This window comes from Xyrauchen texanus, chromosome 40, assembly GCF_025860055.1.
Source record: "Xyrauchen texanus isolate HMW12.3.18 chromosome 40, RBS_HiC_50CHRs, whole genome shotgun sequence".
NCBI lineage: Eukaryota > Metazoa > Chordata > Actinopteri > Cypriniformes > Catostomidae > Xyrauchen > Xyrauchen texanus.
The window spans coordinates 9,514,788-9,531,599 of NC_068315.1; the positions used below are offsets into that span (position 1 = coordinate 9,514,788).

The 16,812-nt window shown below is 35.8% G+C and overlaps 1 protein-coding gene across 1 annotated transcript in view; it reads left to right on the forward strand.

Annotated features, from left to right (window-relative positions):
- Window positions 1-10,954: 10,954 nt before the first annotated feature.
- The window catches only part of LOC127633492 (LLGL scribble cell polarity complex component 2-like), a 34,824-nt gene continuing 28,966 nt past the window's right edge, over window positions 10,955-16,812 (forward strand). Inside the window, 1 exon segment of the mRNA XM_052112642.1 lies at window positions 10,955-11,151. The gene's annotated coding sequence lies outside the window, so the exon portion shown is untranslated.

The window sequence follows — 16,812 nt, forward strand, 5'->3', positions numbered from 1 at the left end:
CATTCTTCTTATATTCTTTGGTGATTTGGCATTCTTCGTGCATATCGCTACCTACTAGTCGGGGCTGGTCAAAGGTGGAGATTTATAGTTAAATATGGGTTAAATAATACTCAAATATTGATCTGTTTCTCCCATACCTATCATAATGTATCTGAAGATATGGATTTAACCACTGGATTCGTAAGGATTATTTTTATTAGGGATGCACCGAAATGAAAATTCTGGGCGAAACGAAACCGAAAATCCAGGATGCACTTGGCCGAAAACTGAAACCGAAATTTTTACCTATTTAAAAAAATAAATAAATAAATGTTGTGTATAATTGTATTAAAACTTTTTCATTAATTTCATGAATTTAATTAATCTGAATTGAAAAACTACAAACCAATAAAATAAATCACACTTTTATTGAAAGTAGCACAACAAAATTGGACAAAAAATATATTAAAACTATATTAAATATTCTTCTTTCAGTTCTGTAAAAATCAAATTTTACAGATTTTATTAACAATTATCCAAATAATGTAAAGTTTTAGAAAACTATTATATGCAAAACAAGAGTCAAGTAATGAACTTAGCTGACATCTTTCAAAAAGTTTAAATATGCAACAGTAATTTTAATTAAAACAACAGGCAGAACACAGAATGGCAGAGGGCCTCTATTCCACTGATCTATATATATCTATAATATATAATTTTATATATATAGATCAGTGCTCTATTCTGTTTATGTAAACGTATGTACACTTTAAGTGAAAATGATTGTGCAAAACAACAGTGCAAAACAGCAGTAATTGAACTAAATCCAACCTCAACTGTAAACGACAGATGTATCCTCAAGTGAAGAACAAGTTTAATGTAATTGCTATACACATCATATTGGACCGCTTTCTATTTAAGTACAAGTGACAGGTTTCTCTTCAAGAACAAAAGTTGCTAAACGTTCTGACCATCTCTCCTGTCAGAAAGCTCATCAAGAACATGAGATGCTGCACTGAACAGTCTCTCACTCTCTGTGCTAGTGCGTGGGGCAGGTAAATACCTGTGCGCAATCCGCGCAAGCAAAGGAAAGCGGTGTTTGTTTATGCGCCCGTAGTCAAGGGGATTGTCGCTTCTGGAGTAGTTCAGATAAATACGTCTCAAGTTGTGTTGTAGCTGCGCTAGTTGTGACATTTTCCAGTAGAATCTCTTGCTGTATTCTGTATATATATATATATATATCTTGAAAGTTCTGCTGAATAAACACTGCAGACCGCAAATTTGATGTCCTTATCAGAAACTTTGAAGAATTTCCACACCGCTGACATGATCGGCCTTTGTTTGGTAGCGCTGTGATAAGGGCTAGATCGATCCAGATTGAAATCTGAGCACTGAGGGGCGGGGCGAGGAGGTATATATTTTCGGCTCATATTTTCGGCCTTTTTTCTCTTTCGGCCGAAAACCGAAAGTGCTGAAAGTGCCATTTTCGTCCGAAAATTTTCGGCGGCCGAAATTTCGGTGCATCCCTAATTTTTATGCTGTATGTATGTGCTTTTTTGGCACTTCAAAGGTCTGGGCAATATTCACTTTCATTTTATGGACCTACAGAGCTGAGATATTCTTTTGAAAAACCTTTAGTGTTTTGCAGAAGAAAGTAAGTCATACACCTCAGGGATGGCATGACGGTGAGTAAGGAATGAGATCATTTACATTTTTTGGGTGAACTATTCCTTTGAAATTATATTTATTTACCTGTAAAACGTTGCTGTTGTGTCAAGCTTAGTTTGAAACCCGTCTGATGACACACTTATGTTAACAAGACTTAACCTGAAATAAATGTCCAAGAATATTTCTTTGGAAAGCACAATGTGCCAAAATATATTTGGATATTTTGTTTGAAGAAAAAAAAATAAGTGAAGGCAGGCACAGAAAATGCCAAATTCAATGCAATTCAAATTTTTATTTATTTATTTTTTTAGTCCCAGATTTGGAATGCACAAGAACAAACACCCGTTTGATTAAATGCAAATGCATCCAGACAGTCCAGGCTGTCCAATTTGGGAAGCATGATCCGATACTGAAGCTTTTAGATGGATCGGGTATTGGTCCGACGTGCCCGATCCAAATCCGATACTGTGTTATTCATGTTCGTTACTGTCAAAAAATGACATAAAAGAGCCATTAAAACACCATTAAAGTATTCATATGACTCGTGTATTTTATTGAAAGCCACTTGAAGACGTGCGATAGCTCTGTGAATCACAAAAGGCTGTGTTTAATAAGTAAATCTATAGTATGGGTTCCAAAAAATAACCGTGTGAATGAAAAGTGGACTGATGTCTTACAACTAAATTGAACAAAAAAAGAGATCTGAATCCTTTAAAGTCCTGATATAAGTTTAAAAAAAAAAAAAAAAAAAAAGACTGGAATTACTGTTAATTTTGCTGCTACATTATCTAGTATACTAGTTAATAATAAAGTGTTTCTTAATAAGCTATACATTTATATTAAAATAATGTGTAGTTAGAGGTTTGTGTTTCTTTACATATTAAAGAGTACTCCCAATTAGTTCCACATGATAACGTAAAGATATTCTAAACTGATTATGCAAAAAAACAACATTGGGATCAGATCGGGATCAGTATCGTCCGATACTGATATTTACGGTATTAGAATTTAATCGGAAGAGAAAAAGTGGTATCTGTGCATCCCTCCCTCCCTAGTCCTAATGTGGCCAGAATTTTACAAGTACTAAAATGTTCTTGCTCATTGGCATGGCAATGGTTTCATATTTTATGACAAAGTCTCTGCAGTCTTGGGAACTTGAACCAGTTATAATCAGTTAATGAAGAGCTGCAGATAGACGATGACTGTTTACATAAGGCATTTGTAGGTGTGGCAGTACTTCTTTATTGGTATTTACTTTATGCAAGACTTGACACTCAAGCAGCGGATGTCCCATATTAACTACAGTTAGACGGTTACCGTGTAATATAAAAGTTTGAGCCATTTGGGTGTAGTAAATGTGGTTTATACATGTCATTTCATGGCCCTTCTTAGAGAAGACAGGAAGGGCTTGAGTCTGGGGACTGACATCCTGTGGTGGACCACACCCCATAACCATAGACAAGATCTTATTTTGCTGTTTGCAGAGAGAGGAAAAGAAGGTAAACAAAGGCTTCTCACTTCCACAGCAACAAACATTTGGTAGTGTGTAGGATAAACCATTGCAGATCAGGTTTTTCAACAATGACCAGTATGAATGAGAGGAAGTTAATTCAACACTTCCTTATCCTCTCTAGCTGTTCTTTTTTAAAGCACAATGCACATTTGTCAGCTGGATGTCTGACTCTGATTGATGTTTTTAGTCCAGACAGAGTTAAATTCATCATCTAAGTGTTGGTCATAAATGACTAATTATGGACTTTGACAAAATATATTTTACAATTCTTTAATATCTGCAATATTGGTTGGTGGTTGATTGATATGAGATTCCAATGACTGATGCCAATACTAATAACTAGAGAGTGGGGTGGCTGATGGTGATATAGATATACAGTGTGTATATATACATTGGGAGCCAAGAGTTTGGGATCATGTACAGATTTTGCTCTTATGGAAAGAAATTGGTACTTTTATTCACCAAAATGGCATTCAACTGATCACAATGTATAGTCAGGACATTAATAAAGTGAAAAAAATACTATTAGAATTTGATTTTTTTTTTTTTTGAACTTCTAAAACTACTACAAAGAGTTCTCCTCAATAAATCCTCCACGTGCAGCAATGACAGCTTTGGACATCCTTTGCATTCTAGCTGTCAGTTTGTCCAGATTCTCAGGTGACATTTCACCCCACACTTCCTGTAGCACTTGCCATAGATGTGGCTGTCTTGTCGGACACTTCACATGCACCTTACGGTCTAGCTGATCCCACAAAAGCTCAATGGGGTTAAGATCCATAACACTCTTTTCCAATTATCTGCTGTCCAATGTCTGTGTTTCTTTGCCCACTGTAACCTTTTCTTTTTGTTTTTCTGTTTCAAAAGTGGCTTTTTCTTTTTCTTCCCATAAGGCACCCCTGAGTCTTCTCTTTACTGTTGTACGTGAAACTGGAGTTGAGCGGGTAGAATTAATTTAAGCTGTCAGCTGAGGACACGTGAGGCTAGGGCTGCACAATTAATCGAAAACTAATTGCGATTACGGCTGTCACGATTATGCAATTGTGAAAACTGACGATTATTCAATTTCAGTCTACAGTTGCGTTAATGGTTTATATTTAGAATGTGTTTGTGCAGCGGTTGAGTTTCTAACCAATCCCAGATGTGTGTGTTGAGCAATGAAACAACAATGGCCAATCAGTCATGACAATCGATCCTTATGCGCAAGTTTTAAATAGTCTGACGTCCAGATGCTTGCTTGCGGTATGTTTAATCTCTGTTTGCAATGGCCCATGAAAATTAGTGCTAAAGAAACATCATCTGACACTCAAAAAGATGTAGAACAAAGGTGAGAAATTGAATTCTTTTCAATTCGTTGCATGTTGCGCCGTTTTATTTACCATAAGTAAAAAACTAAAACGATCCCGACCGTTATAATCAAGGTACAGACAGGGTTGAAATATATGATTTATTGTGTTGTTTATACGGTTATATTTATTATGTGAGCCTATGTGAGTGCAGAACTCTGTGTCAGTGAGCTTGCGCTGAACTGCAGTGGTCAAAGTGACAGCTTCAGTCATTATAATGGGAGAGTTTGAATATTTTTGCATTGCTGAATTTTTGTGTACAATTTATTAAAAAGAATAACTGTTGTATTTATGTATTAAACGGCTATAAATTGGCTTGTTTTGAAGTCAGCTTGTATTGGATGTTTTGGCATCTTTGCTATCACGTCTGCTCAGATACTTAACTATTTGACCTACAACTGCTGTTGTTAGATTTAAATTTTAACGAATCACACAAACTCGCAAAATTTTTGATTTTACCTTTCAAAGTGCAACCGATGTGACATATTTGAGGCCAAATATGATCTAAATATGATCTTATGTGAACAAGATCACAATACGGGATTTTAAATGCAGTAAGTAACTTCAATCTAAATCGTCTGTTCAGTTTGACTATTGAATACATAAAATATTATAATTTACTGTATGTGGGCCAATAATTTAAGTAGTAAAGACAAATATTGCACATATATTTATGCCACTTTTTCAGTATTTGGAAGTGTTAAATGTGTGTTAAACATGATACATGACACACAGTCCTATTGACTGAAATGAAAGTAAAAATATACTTTAAACCATATTTCAAGGTTGTTATTTTTTATATATATATATATATATATATATATAACAACATTTAGTAACATTATTACAGTATGTAAAGCTCAAAAGAAACTGCAGCGCAGCCCATAACCTGCTGTTCTGAAGAACCCGGAAGCGTGGTTGCCTGATTAGTGACGTCAGAATAATTTCATCAAATAATCGTGATTACAATATCAAGAGCAAATAATCTACAATTATGATTTTTGTCATAATCGTGCAGCCCTACGTGAGGCATCTATTTCTCAAACTAGAGGCTTTGATGTACTTATCCTCGTTTAGTTGTACATCTGGCCTTCCACATCTCTTTCTGTCTTGTCAAACACCTTTTATATGAAATCTTCAGTTTTTTGGCAATTTCAAGCATTGTATAGCCTTCATTCCTCAAAACAATGATTGACTGACAAGTTTCTAGAGTTTATTTTTTTGCCATTTTTGACCTAATATTGACCTTAAGACATTTAAGTCTATTGCACACTGTGGCAACTCAAAAGCAAACACAAAGACAATAGCCTAGTTTCCATCCAATTTTGGGCAATTTTGTTATAGACAAAGTGAAAATGCGTAAAACATAATTTGCAAAATTTGCCGTCGTTCTGCCTGTTTCCATTCAAATGGCCTTTTAGCGATAAAAACGGTGTGCGTGATGACGTCATGCCTAAAAAAAGCACTGTCGCATAAGTTTTGGTTTATCTCAAAAGAAATCTGCCCTTAAGATATTTCCATACAGAAATTTGTGTTTATTGCTAATTTGCCTCCCAGATGGCCTTAATTTTTTTCCCTCCGAAGTGTTGGTAAAATGGGGAAGTATTGAGACAATTTATTGAAATTACTGTTATTTTAATTTCACAAATAAGTGCAATCAGAAGACAAGGAATTGCAATCAAAAAGGAACCTTTGCCGTTCTGATGGGACTGTAATGTTGGTCCTGATGTTGCGCCTATTGCAGTTTGCCACCGGTTCTGACCCGAAAGCAGGTATTAATGGCCCTGTTGAAGCTGGCAACCTGCACCAAGTTGTGGGGGAAACTTTCGGTCTTCGTATAAGGACCATCCATCGATGTGTATATGCTGTGTGCACCGCTATTAAAGAAAAACTGATGCAGTGTAATATCAGGGTTTACATGATACATTCCTGATATTCAATAGGCTGTTTTGAACAATCATCTAATGTAAAGCATTGCCATCAAAACTGCATTATGTCCCAAATTTGTCCAGCAACTTTTAAAGACCTACTGAACTTAATTAAAATTAATTTTAGTGTCATAATACAATGGATGTTTTCTGAAGAAGCTCAGCAAATGCGATTCAGAGGGTTTGATTTAAAATAGGGCTGTCAATCGATTACAATTTTTAATTGAACGAATTACATGGTGTCCCGATTAATTAATCGCATATACAAATATTTGCTGAGAAAGCCCCTCATATAACAATAACTCAATATATAATGATTATACATATTTATATCAATATATAATCATACATGGTTATCTTTAAATATTTAAATATTATATATATATATATATATATATATATATATATATATATATCTCTATCGCACCGTTGTCACGAAAAGAGAGCTGAGCCGAAAGGTAAAGCTCTCGATCTACCGGTCCATTTCTGTTCCTACCCTCACCTATGGTTATGAAGGCTGGGTCATGACCGAAAGAACTGGGTCACAAGTACAAGCGGCCGAAATGGGCTTCCTCAGAAGGGTGGAGGGCTAGAGATAGGGTGAGGAGCTCAGTCATCCGTGAGGAGCTCGGAGTAGAGCCACTGCTCCTTTGCTTCGAAAGGAGTCAGTTGAGGTGGTTTGAGCATCTGGTAAGGATGCCCCCTGGCCGCCTCCCTAGGGAGGTGTTTCAGGCACGTCCAGCTGGGAGGAGGCCTCGGGGAAGACCTAGGATTAGGTGGAGAGATTACATCTCCACACTGGCCTGGGAACGCCTCAGGGTCCCCCAGTCAGAGCTGGTTAATGTGGCTCGGGATAGGGAAGTTTTGGGTCCCCTGCTGGAGCAGCTGCCCCCGCGACCCGACTTCGGATAAGCGGTTGAAGATGGATGGATGGATATGGATATATATATATATATTCAGATAATTAAAATGCTTTACGTTCCAGTAGCAGAAGAGTTAATCATTGATAAGGCCATACAAAAAGCGGCTTTAGAATACAATGTATTGTTTACTACCATATTATTGATCATAAGTCAATCATTGGCAAACTGTTCACAGCAATTCGTTACACAAGTGAATTCGTCAATCAGTTAGAGATTTATTATGAGGGCTTGTTTAAGGGCCCGTCAATTTACACCTGTGTCAGACGTCTCGGGTGTGTTGCGTCATAAACATTAAATGTTTAGGTCGCGGTGTCAAGTTAAATATAGTTTAATACTCAATCTTTAAACACGTCTTGAGATCCCTTAGATCGCATTTGCGCTCCCAAGTGTTTTGAACGCAAGAATGTAACGCATGTTTGTGGATTGAGTAGTGACATTGCCACTAAAGTGTTTTCTTCACTGTATAAACTGCGTGTTGCTCATACAGCTGAAATTTAATTTGCTGCCCTCTGGAATAAACAGGTGGTACTACAAGCTTGCATTTCTCAGGAATCTTCCTTGTCCGTGGGCATGCGATTTAATTGCTTTAATTTTTTTAACGCGTTATTTGTTTTTGTAAAATTAATCTCACTGAATTAACTCCTTAAATTGACAGCCCTAATTGAAAAGTTTTAAAAGGTTATAAAGCTAATTTTCTGAAAGTGAACTTCGGCATTGGACAGATAGTTTATAGTCTTGAAAAAAAGTGTAAAATATTCTGAGAATATGCAGAACAGGGTAATGCTAATTTAAGTTTGTGTAAAGAAAAGGCATATATATATATATATATATATATATATATAGGTCTAAAAATATATATATTTTTTTGTTTGGTAATATATGTTTAATTTAATACAGAGAATTTTGCAGGTATTTTTTTCAAAAGTGTAAACAGTAATTTAATATAATTGGGCTTTAAGTTCCAAAATCTAAAGCTTTTCCCATAGTATTGGGTATTTATTTTTAATTTAAAACTGTGCATATAAATAATATGTTTTTGTATTGTGGGCTAATTCCACGACTGCCGTCTATTATTTTGAATGGTGTGGAAAATAAACTTTAATGAATAAACTGATGTCTACCTCGATTAAATTAATCACAAACAGTGGCCATTAATTTGTTCTCCATGTGCATGATACGAGATATTTGTGTTGGCACTCCTGTAAGTGTCATGTTTGCAGCATCGGGTCTAGATACCATTAAGATCAATCCATAATCATGTACAATAAATTGGCTTTCAAAGATCCTATACCTTGATATCATGATTCACACAGGCTTACGATTGGGGCAAGTTCTGTCATGTGGCAATACATTTTTTCGTTAATGGCAATTTTCTTGACAAACTATTTCCAAACCAGTTTTTCTCGACATCTGATGTATCGATATAATAGGGCCTGTCTAGATTTGAACAAAAATTACTTATAATAGTGATGGTGCTGTTTTTTACCTTAGTAATGTCCTGACTATACTTTGTGATCAGTTGAATGCCACATTGATGAATTAAAGTACCAATTTACTTAATATTTATTTTTGGTAAAATTAATCGCACTGAATTAACGCATTAAATCGATAGGCCTAAAATGTATATTATGGATGCACCGATTGTGAAATTCTGGGCCGATACCGATGTTTAAAATAACAATTTGGCTGATACCAATGTTTTATTTAGTTTTTGCTGTTATTTAATCCACCTTTTGTGCCACTGAAACAAAGAAATCTTCATTATAAAAATAAATTAGCTGTTTTTAAGTCTTTCAGCCCTGCATCACACTGATGGGTAATCACTATCTTTGAATGAGCACAAATTCAATCATACAAATTTATGAAACGTTTAATATAACCTTCTTTCAAATAACAAAGATTCTTTCGTGAAAAATAACATTTTCAAGAGCCTTTTTAGCATGCTATACAGCAGAATGTTTCACTAAATCACAGACTAGACTGTAAAATACTCCCCCACACTACAACATTTTCTTGCACTTATTTGAAAACCACACGTGCGCATGGCATCTTTTGCCCTCTTACGTCATGCCAGAGTCGTGTCCAGCCAGTGGATGTGGATGGTATAATAGTACCACCTGTTGGATCTTCTCCGAAGCAGCTGGGTAGGTAACTGTTGTCTAAGTCAACCGCAAAATAACAAAGACATATAAACAGATAAAAATCGGCCACTGCCATCAGTGAATGACATTGCATTTGCCGATAGGCCGATGTCAGTCTACAAGGCGAATATCGGCCGATACAGATGTTTGGTCAATACATTGGTGCATCCCTAATATATATATACGCATACAGTACTGTGCACATAAGATGTTTCACAAAAGCATTTGTCTTAAGATGGTTATTTATATCGTCAGCTTTAGTGTGTCAATAGGAAATATAAATGTTAGACTCCCAAACATTATTTTGCAAATTAGAATTGAAGAACAGGGCACTCTGCAACAGATGACATGGCCCACATAAAGCCCCCCCATTGAACATTGTATCTGTCTGAGATTACATAAAGGGACCGAAGCAATTGAGACTAAATAGATAGAAGAACTGTGATGAATTCTCCAAGAAGCTTGGAACATCCTATCTGCCAACAACCAAGAAAAACTGTGTCTAGTTGTACCTAGGAGAATTGGTGCTGTTTTAAAGGCAAGTGTGGTCACACCGAATATTGATTTAGATTTTGTTTACTGGACTTATGACATTAAGTTATAAATGAAAATTACTTATGTCATTATTTTTGAAGACATCCTCACTGTGTGCAACATTTTTCACAAGTGCCTAAAACCTTTGCACAGTACTGTCTGTCTGTCTGTCTGTGTGAGTGTGTATATATATCTCGATCGATCAGGTTCAGTTTTAAAGTCAATATGCCTATAGGCACAAACCTTAAACTCTTGGCTATAAAAAAGTTTAACATTTCCCCAGCATTTTTGTAGGAAAAAATAAGGTTCATGGAACACATGTTGACCTTTTGTGACCACATGCCCCATGCTAATTTAAGAGGGTTTTGAACTACATATATTAAACAAACATACAACATTGGAGTTTTGACCTCGAACCTAATAGTAGTGCCGATATTGATTTAAAAATGGTGAGCAAAGCCCACAGATTCTGTGTCCTAAAATAGGACATTGCCAACAGTGAATTCTCTCTAGCAGTGTCATCACTTGGTGGTTAAACTGGTTTTCATTTTGTTTGCATGTTTTTTTTTTTTTCCTCTCTCATAGGGGTGGAGCTAATGTTTATTGCAGGGTTTGACCGGTTTGGTCAAACTTGACTGACTTTATCCTGACCTCATATTTCAATTAATTACAGACTGACCTCAGTGAAATCGGAAAGAGCTAGGTTACCGGTAACTTTTTTTTCTTTACTTATCCAAATGTGAAACACTGCCCCTGTGGTAAGTGTTGTTGGCAGTATGAACGTGTCAGCTCTATTTTCCATGTAAAATGCCCACAAGGGGCGCCAAATGAGAGTTATTTGCAAATGTGCATTCTCAGTGAAGAGGAATGTGTATTTTGTACCCCCCACCCCCTCCAACCTAAACATAACCATCAGTTAGTGGAGTAAAACTGTGAGGGGAAAATAGCATCTGAATAGTGCTCATCACTGATTATGTGAACGTTATTACATTCTGGTGTGAACACGGGATTCGAACTCTGGTCTCCAATGCTTCTGGCACAACGTGCATCTGGATTTGCCACAGGGGAAAGTGAACACTGAATCTGATAATACTGGAGCATAATGTGGTCAATCCTAAGGTACTGGAACGTTTGGAAACAACATGCCGATCATGTTGTTTAATTGTTTTTCTTTCACTTTTACCTGTTTAAAGTCTAAATATGGAATCTGCTAGTCCATGATTTGCTTTTATGACTGTCATGACATTTTAACATGCTGTCTGAAACCAGGTTGTGTGGCCGAGGGAAAAGTTTGTTGTGAGTTCACTGACAGTTCTACTCTCATATCAGGGCAGGTTCTCCACTCTTGTCGTCTCGTCTGATATTTGGTTCCTGTTGGATGCTATGTTGAGAATGTAGTGATGTCATTAGTAATGTGTTCTGTGGGGACAGTTCACTGACATGCTTAATATGTTCAGCTGAGACTCCTACTTTTTAACTTATGAGAAAATGTCACTGGGTTACAAAGTAAATTGAAATCCTGGAAATATCAGGGAGTTTAAAAATGATTATTTCCATGCTTTATTGGAATTTCCAAGTAAAAAGTCATGGAACAGTCATAAAAGTATACACTTTATGCTATAGAAGTTTCTGTTTTGTAGTAATTCTCCCCACTCATCATTTTGCTCTTTTTGATTGCAATCTCTGTAACATGATTTTGAAAAAGCCTAATCGCAAACTACTGGAGAAGTCATGAATATATATATATATATATATATATATATATATATATATATATATATATATATATATATATATATATATATATATTGGCCATTAGATGTGGGAACCTCGATTTCAGGTTAATTGTTGGCTGGTATCTCTGAATATATATATATATATATTTTAAAACAATCTGAACACCAGTTTTCCTTTTGATAGTAATGTGTCAGGGCTGTTTGTAAAGGAGCGCTTGTCCTCTGAGACTATTTTTTTTTTTAACAGAGGCACCTCTGTGAAGTAGTGAGATACCAGAAAACTGGTAACACCAGACTGGTGGCGGTTGAGGAGATTCCCCCTATACTATGTAAAGTGCTTTGAGTGCCTAGAAAAGCGCTATATAAATGCAAGGAATTATTATTATTATAAAAGAGGAACCTGCTTTACTGAAATGACCATCAGAAACTGCACCTTTGTGACATGAAATTACAATGGATTTGTTGATTCCCTTTAAACGATTGCTTTATACATTGTAGTAGAGCTAAGCTGCTATGAGTAGCACATTTAAAAGTCATGGAGACGGGTGGGACATTTTGTATCTGGCAACATGAGTCTGTTTGTGTTGTGCGCTGTCATTAAAGTTAGCCTTTGTGTGTCAATAAAAAAAAAGTTACTCAAAGTACAAAAAAGTCCACTGCAAAAAACTGCCATAATATTATATATTAATATTATTTTCCACTTTCAATTAGTAAATTTTTTTTAACCAACATAAGTCCTGATCATAACTACCAAATATTTTTACACACACACACTTATCAATACACCCATACAAAACACACCAACACACCCACACAATTTTAGCTGCATCATTTATTCAGGTGGCCTGCAGTGCTCTTATACAAAAAAGCATGTATTTGCTCCATAGGCTAATCATGAGAAGAATGGTTAAAATTCATGATTATATGCTTTAATGGCACTGGGTTCAAATATTGTTTTAATGGGTTTCAATTGTGACATTTTTGTCCTGAAGGTCCGGAGGATAACTATTTTGTGTACACCATGTATTATAGATGTTATTTAGGAACTGAGGTTGAAATATCAAAATTCCCCCCCAAAAAACACCTTTTGGCTAAATTTATGCCGTTGGCATTAACAAAGCCAAAGTGATCGAAAAAACGGAAATGAAAAGGACAAAAAATGTCCCAAAGGTCACACAAGGGTTAAGTAACTGACTGTATATTGTTTTCCAGTTTACTTTGGGTTTGTGCTGGCTGTTTTTAAAAACTGCAGCTGACCTCTCCTGAACATGGGGTGCTATTATTCGACTCTGGAACGGGGCATCAAGCCAAGTCCTGGCTACTAATACTTCAAGTTGTCAAACATGTTGATGTGTGTGTAGTATGATGTCACTTCTCGCCCTGAACTTTAACAGAGGAATCTCTGAGCGTATCGATTCTTCATCACTGTTTACTGCAGGTTCTCCCTATTTGGACTTTAGGTTTAACTCTCCAAAAAGCCTTGAGAATGCGGAGTCTGATATTTTGGTAATTTGCAGTTTTTGTACTCTGAGACTCAAACTGACAACCATATGTTTCATGTAAAATGTTTGTTTTCCCCTATACTTTTAGTGGACAAGATTAGGAAGTAACAAACCCATAACCCTAAACCCAAAGTATACTTTGGTTTTGATGTGAACTGTTGGCATCTGTGTACAGACGAAAGCTAGCCTTTCAAAGTATTCATTTGACTGTGCGCTATGGCTGTCATGATAATGAAATATGGCTGACGATTTATTGTCAAACAAATAATTGTGATTATGATAATGAATTGCTGTTTTAAGGCTATGACGATTAATTATCTCATTCGGGGCTTTCACGATTAATTGTTATATTAATTTTTACATATTTTATTTCAAATATATAACTCAAATAATAAAACAGGGATATATGATTCCATTTAAGACTTTGAAAACTTTTGAATGACATGAAAAAAGTTAAATATCAAAATGTCTACATTTTTGTTTTTGGAACTCATAAATTATATATATAAAATATGTATTTATATTATCCAATAATATGATATTTTTGTCTTAATTTCATCATAAAATAAATTATCATAAAAATTAGATTTTCTATAAAAACATATTTTTAAATGTATTCATTTGCATTATCTATTATATTATTTTATGCAACAGTAAGATATTTTGTCCTAATTTCTTTACTCTCACATGCTCTTTAATTAAACCTATGAGCTGATGAGCTATTTCTGATGAAGCAAAACATTTTTAGATTAAGTTTCATAATTTCATCACTCGACAGAAATAGAGTAAACGTACGTCTCCTCTGTCTCACTGCTTGTCATTAACACTGCGTGTATAAACCCAATATGACCAGATATATTTTCCATTATATGATTGTTTGAAGTGAAGCCGGAGCGCTTTGTGTTCATTCTCAAAGTTTATTTTTGGTAGTTTATATTTTTGTGGGAGTTTGGCTCTGCTGACGGTGCTCACATTAGAGCGCTTGAGAAGCATTTCACATGTTCTTCCAGACAGGAACTGCTCTGGTTATCGTCCGCGATGCTGCTCAGTGATGCCCGGAGTTCAACTGAATGACACAAATGGCATGGTGTTCATGGCATTTATACATTCCTTTTTTAAGTTCCCTTATTTGGCCATTAATGTGATTTGGAATTTGAAGTGCACAATAATCGCGGTAATTTCAAATAACCGTGAACAGACGATTATTTAATAATCGTGATCGGCCTACTGTGCGCATATTAGAGTTGGGAATCACAAAGTAACTGGCGATTCGATAAAATATCGATATTTAGGTCACAATACGATTATTATTGTGATTTATTTTAGTTGTATTGCAATTCAAAACTATGATAGGTTGCGATATTTCACTCAATGTTTCTCATTTGTTTTCATCGGACTTCAGATTTAATTGATTTCCCCTAAAAGGTCAGCCTTGCGCATGTTCACAACCACTGCTATGCGCTTTGAGAGACTATTTCTCTTCAGGAGTTTAGACCCATACAAATTTCTTGTATATTCCTTCAGACTCTAGTTATACAATTGAAGGTATTTCATACTTTGAGCTTAAGTGTTAAAACTTGGTGCATAATTTGTCAAGGGTGGATGATGCAGCATGTTTAAAAATATTGACTTAAATAACATCAAAATTCAATAAAATGGAAACATTTTGTTTTACAAATGGTCTTGGTTTCTCTAACAACCTATATATAATTCTGCCATAGTTTGCTTGGCTTCAATCCAAAAAATGCCTAATCTGTATGTTTGAGTTGATTATGGTGGAGAATGCTTAGCTCAGCCTACGTTTATTTTTTCTACACCTAATTAACCCAGGATTAGGTGGATGGATGTGATAGGCCTATTTATTTTTAAGAGCAAATTCACAAGAGTTACATTCAGACCGTATCACGAAAGAGTCCCAATGATCAATTATGTGGTAACAGATTTGTTTTAGAATCTCTGGCCTCTTTAGTTCTGAATGAACTGTGCCTTTTATACATTGTTCACTCCATTCCAGCTCTCCCACTGTGAGTTTTCCCTCATAAAGCCAAGCTTACTTTTTAAGTAGAAGACCTCCCATTTTACTATTGTCCCTTAAGCTAAGCCTGATTTTTCTTTTTTTCTGGTTGATTCCTTCAGGGTCCTGTAATCCCTGTTTTTTGTTTCTGTTCCCAAAAATAAGGAAATTGGATCTCATGCCCTTCTGTGGAAGCATTTAGAGCCACATTCTTGATGATGACTAAATGTTCTTGGCTAATAATGGCGATAATCACAGAAATTTGTCCCTGAGCTGAGCATGTTAACTGACTCACTGGGAAGGTTGTTTTTGGAAAGGATTGATCAAAAATGCTCCTCGTCCTGTTGATTGTTCCGATGTGTGCCCCTGACCACCCTCCAGAAAGAGTGATAAATTATGAGGCCGGTTTTGATAAGGCTAGACATGCTCTCAAGGGAGTTCCAGTGTAGATGTGATGTAAATGTTACCTGAAAGTCTCACACTGAATATACATAACAGAGGGTAACTTGTGAGTTGTAGACTCCGACTCCAAGTTTGTTTTTTTTTATTTTTTTTGCTTGTCTGGGATTTAATTTGAATTGTTTTCTGAATTTCTTTTTGTTCACAGAAACGTATGTGCGTGGTTTGTGTGTATCACATTAGCAGTGTAGTACAGTAGAACAGCCTAACCTTACACAATTTTTACCATGATAACCATAACTTTCATCAAAAAGATGAAATAGTTACTACAATTATGGTGTGCATTTATATGCAAAGTCTCCATGGAAACGCCTTACATTTTTTTTCCTTTATCGGGATAGGGTCATAAACAGCTTAAGAATGTCCTGATCCACACCCATTTTCTCATTGCATGTAAACACGTTTATAGGCATTCTTACCTGCTTGTCCAATGTGCGTGATTGTTATGTGTTTGATTGTTTACATTTTGACCTCAAATGCAGATAAAAACCCGATTATTTTAAAACTCAATTAAATTAAATTAGTGGTCTTCTTGTATTGTCAGTTTTTTTTTTTTAATAAGTGGATTTATTTGGCTGTTGATGTTATCAGTGTACTGGTGTGCATGTGTCACCGGTCCTACTCGACCCACCCCGAGCTTGATTCGAACCGGCGATCCCTGGGATGGGAGCCAGACACGCTAGCAAGGAGGCTATAAAAGAGGTAAAAACTTTATTAGAATTTAAAACAAAACAAAATAACCCATGCGTTTCTGCATGTAGGGTATCATCAGGGTTGATTACTGTTAAAGTTAAAAAGGCCCACCCAAAAATCTTCCCCAAGTATGATTTTCTGTTCCCTAGATATGGCTCAGGTTCTGACTTTATTGTAAAAGTATGGGAATGTTTTGACCATTTTGATGTTTGCTAGGCAAAAATTGCAACATTTGTTTAGAAAAGTAAAAGCACAACTGTCCTCAAGCTAAGATATCATTTTGGTAAGAGGCGGCAGATGGTGCAAAACAGCCAACATGGCCTTTCTGTTTGCACCCACAACAAATGCAAAATGTTTTGCATTTACCAGGTGTGAG